The sequence below is a fragment of the Neodiprion virginianus genome, chromosome 5 (genome assembly GCF_021901495.1).
Source record: "Neodiprion virginianus isolate iyNeoVirg1 chromosome 5, iyNeoVirg1.1, whole genome shotgun sequence".
In the NCBI taxonomy this organism is placed as follows: domain Eukaryota; kingdom Metazoa; phylum Arthropoda; class Insecta; order Hymenoptera; family Diprionidae; genus Neodiprion; species Neodiprion virginianus.
In genome coordinates, this window is record NC_060881.1 from 20,060,592 (window position 1) to 20,072,648 (window position 12,057).

Sequence of the window (12,057 nt, forward strand, 5' to 3'; positions counted from 1 at the left end):
GCGGTGAAATCAGTGTGGAATCAAGCGAAACGGGTGAAACCAACCCCCAAACTCACACCTCACAAGTCTCCAAAAAGAAACGCCTCCGATCACCTTTCTCTTGTTATTCTTCAAAGTTGCGCATTCGATTCTGTAAATCGGATCGAAAAAAGACCGGCGGATTTTGAAACATCATGGGATTTTATCAGAGACTTCGTTATTCAACATCATAAATTTTTCACCGCCTCAAAGAGCTTGCAGAAATCAGCGCAACTTTGACGAATTATAGGTGACTGCATGCAGAGTTTCAAAGTGACTTCAGGGACAAAAAAAAATTATAGAGTCGAGAATTTACAAAAAAAAGTGCAAAGGATTTAATGACACTTCATATATTCTATGGATATTCATGAGCAATGAATAATAGAAGCATTCACGCGATCTTGGAATTTCACGAATTTTCGTTACAATTTATAAAACTTCTTTCGTTCTTGTGCATGCAACTTCGAATCTTCTACCTAGATTCCAAATCTTCTTTGGATCGATGAATACTTAAATCATTGATCTTCTGAAGCGTAAAGCGAAGGTAAATGTTCTGACTAAGGTACACTACGAGTTGTGTGATTTTGATAAGCACTTTGATGTTTGTGGCCTCTATTTTATTGGCGTTCAATTTGATTCATGATTTCCATCCAGATTCGTCGATGTCCCGGTCTTCCGTGTCCTGAATGCATCAAGATCGAATGCGTTTAGTGCGTGGGCGCGAAGGTGTATCGATTGCCCCGCCTCCCGCTGCGTAGCCATGACGACACCCCCGACCCTCGTACTATCTAACCCCTAACCCCGTAGCTTTCTCCCTGCGTGATCCTGCAGGAAAATCCAGGCCACCTTACATCGGCCTGCCACCGGCTGTCCTCGCTCCGAACAAGGCCGAGGTGACAGACACCAGATACAAAGCGTCTCCACACGTGACGCGCCCCTGCCCTTTCACATCGGCCCGAATCCGCTTGCTGAATCCAAATTGGAAATTGGGCTGACTTGGCGCCGACGATTTCTGGTCGTGTGGATCATCTCGATTTGAAACTTTCAAATTGCACGGACCCAATCAGAATTTAAGATCCATTCCCATATGATTGTGAGATCACATTTTTAGTGGGAATGAAAATGGACTGTCATTCCACGCCATGACCATCGATGTGAATCGTGATCTAGTAACTACCGGAGGATCAAGTGATCCATATGGATTGGTCGTAACTCTTGCGTAGTCCGAATATGGCGAATTCATTGTTCATCCATGATGGAGCAGAGCAGAAAGATTAAGAAGGTATGATAAAAATGATCCTTGATAATTGAAGGTTGGAATGAGTTTGAAAAACATCGTCTCGAGCGCAAAATGAGTCGATGAATGACGCTATATTTTCCTCGCTGAAAATTTTCCGTATGCTACGGTGTAAGGAAAGATAATAGTATAGGTTTCCGACAAGGGAGCGTGTAATTCGTGGTCTAGTGAATCTCTTGTTTCTATCTTTTCATTCCTCCTCCCCTCCTTCGATCGTCCCATACATTTTTCTGAAAATTCCGGGAAAACCAAGCTCCGCGCAGAAGTGAAACTTTGGCCAGAGTACGAGGAGGAGCGCAGGTCGGAACTCGGGACCGAGTCTCACGACTAGCCGAGGTCCAGAGTCTAGCTTGGGCCTGCAACTGCGGGCCCCGGACCCCCACAACACAATACATCTCATTATGTTATCCGCGCATCTCCTCACACGACCATTTATCATCCTTCGCCCATTCCCGGTCCTCCTACGTACCCAGATCATCTTTGTCTCCCTGACACGTCAAGACCACGCTGAAACACCGGGCACCTAACCTGCGTCTCTCTTCGTCCCTTTCTCCCACTCTTTCTTCCGCACACGCTGTTTTCTCTCTCCGAAGCTTTTACAGACTCCGAGAAATAATTTCGATCGTGTGAACGATAGCAGAAAATAGGTACTATCACACGCCAAGACTCCCATAACAAAGTGAAAAACGTGCAGGCTCAACTCTCTGGTAAGTTCCGGGTCAATTTTTTGCTAATTATTCGGTAGACATGCTATTACATTATTCCTGCAGGACCGACGGACTTGTATTGATTTGTTCATGATGGTATAATATTACAAATCTGAGATACAAAATAGAGAGAGGAATCACGGATATTATAATTGGACTTATACCGATCGTTACCGATTTTTTCTCCGTTCTTTGTTTTTCTTTCTTGTTAATTTCTTCTTTTTTTTTTCTTTTTGTTTACGGGATCCAATAAATTAGTGAAAGACGTTCATCAATTTCATGTGATGGTCCCTCGTTCCCCTGCACCTTCCTTTATCCGTATTGAACGAGCGAAGTGGGATCTGGTTATCCTTTTTGAAACCTGCACTGCAGTGTGCGGGTCTAAAACACTGAGCGTCCATCACGAGCGTCGAACCTGACTATACGAGCGAGCGGGGCTTGATGGATGATTTTTCGTAGCAGCCCAAAACCCAGAGCTCTCTCTCTCTCTCTCTCTCTCTTCGCATCTCTCTCTCTTTTCCTCCATAGCAGCGTAGAGACGGCTTGAAGGTCCTCCAGCTCCAGCTCCAGCTCCAGCTCTGTCCATCGCAATCCACTATAACCAGACAGACGCCTGTCGAGAAATCCTGCATAAAAATTTGTGAGTTCAACCTCACGCCACCATCATCATCTTCCCGAGAGTTGCTCGAGCATAAACCTCGCTTTTATATCCCTGCATCGTATTATAATAACTGCCTAGCAGCTAGTAGCTCGGTTACTGCTTTTCAAAAGTCTTCTTTTTTGCTTCGGCTTTGTAGAGTCGAGTCAATATTTTCGAGAAATTATTTTCCTAGCTGAACTTCGCACAATTCTCCGTGAGATCAGCGAATAACTCTCGACCTTGGAATGTAAAAAGACTTCCAAAATATTAAATTTAGAAGTCTACTGTCACATTCTTCTGTACTATCTTAAAAATCGGCAGTCTGATGGGATCAATCATTGAAACGTCGCTGCAAAATGATAATAAACTTCGTTGAGAAATCGATGCCCATTTCGAATAATTATCTGTGAATCACTTGCAAAGAAAAATAACCGTACGTTGCAAGTAATTAAAGTGAAATTGCTGGAAACCAATAGCAAATTGTTAAAAACTGATCGATATTGCTGATGGATTTGTCAGAACTTTACTAAAGTCATTGAAATCCGATAAAAAAAAGTTAGATAATCAATTTCAAAGTAAGCGGTGATGAAACGAAATTTTCTGCACATGATCGAGGTTACAATTACTGAAAACCGGCAACGAATCGGTGAGCTCAGGTATTGCTAAATAATCTTAGTAAACTGCTAGTATAAGATAACGGAATCAGAGCATTTCATTCCTCAGAAATAAGAAATAGAAGAATCTACAGGCTGCGAAAGAAAATCATCATAGTTGCTAGAAGATCGATATTCAATATACGATTGATTTGGGCGTTTAAAAAATCGTGTAAATATTCTACGATCACCGAAATCGACAACACTAACAAAAGCCGATACCAGATGTGACGTTCAAAAGCGGATGTTGGAGTAATAACAATTTTGAAATCGTTAGTTTGAGGCTTTTAGTGGTGAGAGGGATCTAATAATGGTAGCAGGCTTTAGCCTCAATTCTTGTGAGTATGAAGTGTGTGCATAGAATCGGGCGAGCCTGCGTTAACGAGGCGAAACTCTATTTTAAAAATAGGGCTGATCCCGGGTAAGGATAAACGAAATTGGCCATAATCCGTGAAAGGGTTTTCGTTCTATGGTGTGAAATTGTCGATAGGATTAAATTGGCCCGAACCCAGTACAACGCGCTCTATGCCCTCGTCATGTTTCATTTCCAATCGCCTTAATGTCTGATTTTGGATACTTCACGGAAAAACGTGCCGTGATTTTCACTGATGAGCCACATTTCATGGTCGAATAACCAAGATTTGAAATATCCCTTCAATATTTCATTTTATTTATTATTTCAAGTAGATTATTCTTATGGAACGTGGACCCATTGATCTGGACTATTTCTACCAAATTTCTGAGTGGAATATTCCTAAACCGTGAGAGTATTCCGACTATATTTACATCATTTGAAATAGAATATTTCTGGAATACATGCGTGAAGCTTTGATTTGGAATAATTCTCTCACGTTTCCAAATGCTGAAGATGTAAAACATTCTTAGAACAATACTTGAAGAATAGATCTACAATATTCCGGCCGTACTTGAAATAGGTAAATGATGCAATTCTTGGAGTGATATTGAAGTGTAGATCTGGAATATTTCTTTCAGTTTCCAAAACTTCGAATAGAGCATTCTTAAAACACAAAACCACTGCTGTGATATAAGCCTCTCATACTCCAAATCAGCAGGTGGAATGTTCGTAAGATTATGTGAAAATCTTGATCGAGAATGTTCCATTCATAATGGCTGCTATAACAAAATATCTGGCTAACGCGTTGGAAGAATCGATTTCAAATATCCCTACCAGAGTCCAAATTTCAAATGGAATATTTTAAGACAGTGTAAAGAGCATTGGTCTGGGACTTGCCGCCGGTATAAATAAAAAATTCCTGTCATCGAACATTCCCGCACCATTCCCAATATATTCTGCGCTACTCGGGTGAAGATACATTCCGTAATTGCCGTATTATGATAAATGCATCGCATGGCGTGAACGGTGAACGGCATGGCGTGGAGAAGGGGTGGTGTAAATAACGCGACGTGCAGCAACAGCTGTCCGCTGGTAGTCTAGTAGCTAGTCTGAGGGCTCGCTGCTCGCTCTGGAGGCTTCGCTCTTTGCCCTTTACCCTCGGAATTGAAATATACGTGGGATACGGTGGCTCGTGTGCCTCGCGTGGTGCCGAAGAGCCACACCTATATCAGCCTACCTCACCAAGGCATTCGTCTCTCATCCCATTGGTCGACGGGAGCAAGCCGCCATTGTTTCATTCACGCCTGTCCTTCGTTCTATGGGCCTTTCTCGTTTTAACACCTTCCGCCCCGCTCGGACACTCGCCTACACGTAGAAACCCGTCTACAGTTCTTCTTGCCGCTGCACTTGGTCAATGACTATACGGGATCTTTCGACACTTCTGTCCGTATCCTTCACTCGTTTCATCGCTTAGCACTGAGTGCATTGCAATCATTCTCTTCCTAGTTGTCTGTACTTGGATATCAGTTTTTCGTGAAAATGAGCATCAACGGTTTGATATTTTTTTTCGATAAAGACTCAGTCGCGTTCGTGTTTCTTGGAAGTATTTAAACACCCTTTTAACCCCTTCAAAAATTTTACCAAAACAGAAAAAATCGTAAATCAAAATTTATATTCCGAATCGAATTATTCGCAGTACATGAACAGATCATTCGTTACAGGATTTAGCCAAAACCAATACTGTGGCTTCGTTGATCTGACAAAATTTTCGCGCTCAAATTGATTGGGAAAATTGACGCTGGGAGTGTTCCCATCAATAACGGAATTCGTTACCCTCGATGTATACCGAACATGATAAAAGTCCTGAGACAGCTTCAGTGACAAGGTGGATTAGTCTCATTAGTTATCCATTATACTCAAGCTGGTTCGATCCATTGTTAGCCACGGATGAATGAATCGTTTTCTCGATCTTTTTTTCCCAAATTGAAAATTACTCGAGACGTTTGACAAACAGTGTGTCAGTTATTCGAGCTCCGAAAGTGTTGGCATGTATTAAGCGATGCTCATTATTTACTTTCGATTCTTCACAGGAGCTCGAGCAGCACCAGAAGCGGCTGGCTATACATCAATCCATCCCCTGGTACTCACTGTTGTTTATGAATTTGTACGAAGTCGGTTGTTTTTTCTTGTTCAAATAATGTGAATAAAAGAAAAATCAGAGGCGGCAAAGAGCAAACGAGTATCGAACAGGACTCGAAGAAACGGTCCAAAGATCTCGGAGAGACGGATCCCGGCTCCTTTACCCTAATCCTGGAAAGCTAAGCCGGGTATAGATCCTTCCAAGATCTGTTAGTAAGCCGCCCGGACAAACAACGAAGTCAAGCCGAAACCACTCGCCCGTTAAAGAGAGGAACACAAAGAGGCAACAATGCCCAGCTGGCACGTAAAACATAGAGATCCTGTGAAGATAAACGTTGTATCCGCTACTATGGTAGGTACGTGCAGGGGTGGTCCTCCATGGAAAACACGATGAGTGGCTCTGAACTTCGTAAACACGTGTCCATTTCTTGTTACATAAAACAGTTCCTTGTTCTCGGAGTTGTCATTCAAAGGAGCCTATATGCTTCGATCACATCCAGGGAACGTGAATTACTACACAGTGTCTTTTGTCCCCAGCTTCATCAGCTCTCATCACGATCGAGCATGAGTTCCCGATGATCTTGTCCAACATTCTGCGTGTCATGGATCAAATCACAGATTGGCTTGTACTCCAGCTTTATTTAACAAAGCTCAAGGGTGAAGTGGACGTTTCAGGAACACCTCTTGGCCTTCGAAACTGGTAAACAAATTCCAAGTGAAGAGAGATATAGTTGTTTGGTTAGGGATTGAAATAGGTGTAGGTATAAGATGTATTCACAAGCCGGACCTACAACTCTTGCTCATCGATCTGTGAAAGCTCTGAATATCATGCCTGAGGGTATAATCCAAATTCGTAGTCGAAGGCTTATTCGTGCGAAAAGATAATCTGCTTATAGTAGGTGGAAAGATACTCGAGAAGATTCGATGCACCTCTGAATGTAGCCGAAGGAGCTCAGTGAAACTGAGCGAAAGATGGTCACCAATATTCACCATAAATCAAATTCTGAAATGTGTAAGGAAAGCAATTTCGAGTTTGAACACTGTGAGCGATCGTCCGTTGTTTCCTGGAACAAGCTCACCTGTCTTCAACCGAACAATAACCAGCCCCAATGACCCTCGAGGATGACTGAGGGGATGACGGGGATCCAGAGAACGGATTCTGGATTTCTAGTCCTGGACCCGGTCCTGGTCCTTCTGCTCTCGGCTGTAATTTGGTCCTTATAGAGGGACCTCTAGAGCTCCGCCCACGCATACATCACCCTCGAGAGGACGAGAGATCGCGCGCGACGATACCGCTTGTCACTTTGTCGGTCCCGAGACGCTATATATGCGAGAAAACAACGATTCCCGGGTCAAGAACAAATATAAAGGCGGTCCTCTTTCTTCTCTCTTTCCATCTCCTCGACTCTATTTTTCTATCCCCTTTTCTTGGTCCCTCTGGTTCTTTTTACGCATCATCCTGTACGAGTTTCGCTTTTTTCTCTTATTATGGAAATTCATTGATTATTAAACTGATTTTTGATACTCTTTAATTTTTACATCAATTTTTCAATTGCTGTGATACATTAACAACATTGTGTGTGTAAACAGAAACTCGTCACATAGGTGAATGCCACTGCACCAGAATCACCTGGCGTTACAGGATAACTTCGTTCGCTGGAACGTTAGTGACAATGACCGAAAGGTTACTGAAGTAAATGTTGGATAGGCATGATAGAAAGAAAACAAGATTGAAAAAAAAATGGACGAGTCAAGAGAGAAGAAGAAAATAAAACGAAAGAACGTGGATTGGGTCAAGGAGGCAGAGGAGAAAGAGGAGGAGGTAGTCCTGACGGTTTTGACGCACGGTGTTTTTGAGAGTGGGCATCAACCTGTCAGGAGACAGCGGCTGCGGGGTGTGAGGATTCATCGGAGTTTGTGGGTACCCACGTATAACTTGGGTATATTATATGGTGTCCATACGGTGTGTGTTGCTAAGTGTTCGTGTACCTGGTGACCCTCTTCAAATCGCGCCACCACCACGCCTAGTTAGCCTGCATTGTGCGAGCTCGAGTTTATGAACTGGAAACGAAAATGGAAAGGCTGGCGCCCGCCATATATACGTGACAACTTGATCGTTACAACGCTCAACGTGTAGAAGACGCACCAAACCCCGTCCCAATACGACTTCTAAGCTTACCTCTTCACCATTCTCATAATGTAAGTATGCAACTATCAGCTATCCTATGTTCGTACACCAGACACTCTCCGATCAAGTCAGGGACTGAACTCTGAAGCTAATTTTACTACATATCTTCGAACCACGCTTCCTCCGGAATAATCTTTTGCTCTTTTTGATGAGCGAGCAGTTTAATCTACATACTGAAGTGTCCTGTTTCTAGTATTCTGGATCAAATTACTCGTTAATACTATCAGAACTTGAACCCTGCGATCGATTCCGGCTTTGGCAATGCCAATTGAGAACATAGCATATTCCTGCTCTTTGGGATGACCCGGAAATAATTTATTTTCGATCTTACAAATCACGCAAATGATAGCCTTAGAAGTAATTCTTCAGGACTAAAGAGTATCGCATGCTGTTCACTGTATATTTGCTGAGTAATGTGATTTTGAGGCCACCAGGCATCTGGATCACACGCATGATCTGCTCATACTAGTTGCCATTCTGACTTTTGCATTTTCAGGAAGGAATATGGTCCCAGATTTAATCTCTGGCAGTAGCGTCGGAGCACCAGCTATGATCTCGGGGGTAGAATAGATCCCAAGCAAACACAGTGAACCGTTCTAAATTACAGTTCAAACACGCGGAGCGCGACAGCTCACCCCAGTCTTTAAATCTGCGAGTAAACAGGCGCCGTTTGATGGTGTCTGAACGTACCGAGCGCGTGTTTATAGCCCCCGATTTCACCACCATCGGAGGGTTGACGTCAGTGTGTCGCACGTGGCCAGCGAACCCAGCCGATATTGCGGTTTAATATTAAAACTATAGTCGGTGAGGTGGCCGTTGCCGAGCCGTGATGGGTGGCGGCGGGCGCACGCCGGTAATATATATAAACCCGGGGTTGACGCTGGTTTTTAATTGGATTATGAATGATTGGTGGAGGCTAGGCTGCCGCCGCGCTTCCACCGAGTTTCAAATCACCGTTTTATTCCGAGGAGAGGAAAGGGAGAAGCGAAAAGCTTATTCAGTCACGGATCAAACGCCGCCAAACTGTGAAAACCAATTTTTGTTGACCCAATCCTGAAGCCAATCATGCAGACGGTTCAAGCTTGTGTCATTCAAAAGCGTGACTACTTATATGTAAGCCGTAGTATCGTCTCCGGTGCCAATTCGTTGTTAAAATCTCGAGAAACCGTCGTGTCGTTCTCGTTACGTCAGTTGTGCCTGATAGTTTTTTCTGGAGCTTCATCCTTTATCGCACGGTCTTTCAAGCGAGTGTCATTTACTCGGTTGTGACGGTTGTGTATGAGGATCAATTTATACTCATACTAGACGACTCCAGTGTTTGGTGGGCGGGATACTCGAGTCTCTCAGACCCTCCGATCCTCTTGACAGCCCCGCCTCCACGACCTTTCGTGCTATCTTTCTTTCTTTACTTTCCCTTTTTTCATTCTTCGGCGCTGTTTTTTCTTTTCTGTTTTTGTCACGCGGCTGACCAACGCCTGGAGTACCTACTCACATAAAATGCATCCCCCTGCCCTTATAAATATACGATGTAAGCAGTTTGAGCGGTGGTGAAAATTCGACCATCACTTTTTTGTTACTTCTTCTTCTTTTGATGCTGAAAGAAAAACGACCAATGTACGTATAAATTGTTAGGTACACATAGCAACTATCATCTCTTCTCACCGGGACTCGACAGAACAACAAGAAGAATAAGAAGAAGATGAGGATGAGCAAGAGGGATTCAGATCTTGTTCCGAACTTGCTCGAAAAAGAAGTAGAAGAAAAAGAGGGGGAAAAATCCTCTAGGCGGAATTGCGGAAATGGGTGAGTGATACCGTGTCGTATGCGCTTGTTCAATAGGTGGAATAAGATGGAGTAGAAGAGAGAAGGGGAGATAAGGTGATCGCTGAATCAGAGAAAAACAAACGCGCCGGGGGGGACGCATTGGACATTTTTATCAATAAAACGAGTGGTTTACCTGACCGTCCGTTCCTTTCGTAACCCACTGCAAATCCGTACAAAGCGTAGCGATTTGTCGACCTTCTACGTTCGCACCGGAAGGGCCACCAACGCAGACCTCGGATTATCCTTCCAGCATATTGGCACTTCCTTGAGCCCTAAATGTGAGAACCGTACTCCATTTCTCTTCATCTGTAAATCTCTGCTGCTCGACTCTTTTTTTCAGAGAATAGAAAAACAATTCCCACCGATTGTGAAGCTTGCAAATTTGACTTGTCACAGACTCTTATGAAGACGGGGAGCCTTCAAAATAAAATTCCTGGTTCATACTTGTCGATAAAGGTGCAGAACTCAAAATTTGACCACCCAAGAACTTGAAATTATAAGATGCTTTTGTCCAAGTTCTTCTCCAGGGAATGCAAGGACGAATTGAGATGCATGTACGGTGATGACAAGAGGACTGCACGATGGGCTGATTGCACTTTCGTACTCTATTACACCGATGGAGTCGTCATCAACGACTTAACTGCAGCTCCTAATTAGTAATGAACAGCAAGAAAGGCTTTATCGGCGAGTCCATCAGCTCCGGACGAGACCTGAGCGATGATCTCGATTCATTACTCCGAACAATCTTCAGATTATCAACCTTCATCCACGTGCATCAATGTCTGAGAAGATGCTCTTCTGCTTTTTTTTCGTCTCTCTTGCATAAATTGCTCGTACGTAATTTATGTAGTTAATATTTTTTGCAAAAGCTTTTCAACCTCTTTTTCAAGTTTGTAGGTATATTGTTATTATTTTACTCTTTTTTCTCGGTTCGTTGATAAATTCTGTAGGGTTATCTTCTTCTGCCCGATCTTTTCCTTCTTTCGATTTTGTTGTGCAAAAACTTCTTGCTCTTTACCTTCAATATTTTTTCGATTCAATTCAGCTTCTTCATCTCTATGTTATTATTATTCACTTTATCTTTTCGGAGAAATCAGGGAAGGAGATCAGATCAACGCAGCACGAGGGTATAGATGCGAGAGAAGGGGAGGCTCGAAATTATAGGCGAAGGCAGGGTGTCGGGGGTGGCCTAACCGCGCAATAACAACTCCACCAGGGGTTGACATACGCAGGACGACCGCCCCCGCTTGTATGGCGTCGAAGGGACGCCGCGATCCTGATCCTTCGCCCCCTTCGCGCTCTTTCTCTATCTCTCTCTCTCTCTTTCTCTCTCACCGTCCCTCCGTGCGAAGGCAGTAGGCTCAGCGCTAATGAATCTGATTTGCATCTGATCCTTGCTGATCGCAGATCAGCCAACCCCGACGAATAATTTATCCTCACCAATACACCTCTGGCTATTCGTACGATGCATATCCAACCCGAATGATTAGCCAAACGAGATTAACAACGCGAGTTGGATAACTGTCCGGCGAAAACAAAGTATCAGATGTAAAAAAATGTTGTGTCCATGCATCAATCAGCCCATGGTGACGAACAAACATTGAAAAAAAAACAGTGTGTGATGAATAGAAGTGATAAATTATGTATTTGGAACCAAAACGAGAAATTAATCATTACAATTCAAGTCAGGTGAGGTTATTTAGCTTGGTGATAAATTTATCGAACTGACAGTCATTTTTATCAGTCTTTCGAAAGCTTTTCAAGTTTGTCAAATTAACGATATCTCACGGGCTTTATGACGCATTTATTTGCTTACCAGGCACTGAATGATCCACCAGAATTTCGTTGAAAAAAATAGAAAGATTAGCTAATAAAAGGGATGACCAAATTTTCAAGAACCCGAAAATCTATTTTACAAAATTTTACAATACGTAGAATGTAAGAATACGGAAAAATCAAAATACAGGAAGGTAAAGTACAGAAAATCGAAATATACTCGTAGAATCTTTTTAATGAGATTCCAGGAAACGTGGTTTCCCGTTTTTTAAAGTTCAATATTCCGATTCTTATATTTTATGATTCTTCAGCATTTTCACCCCCACCCAAGAATAACAGAGATCAAAAGATTCTCAATTATCGATTCATAGTAAATTACGAAATGCAGCTTCATTGAGTTGACGAAATTATCAACAGATCAACTGGAATCAGATCACAGACAGTAACAAGTGAACACAGA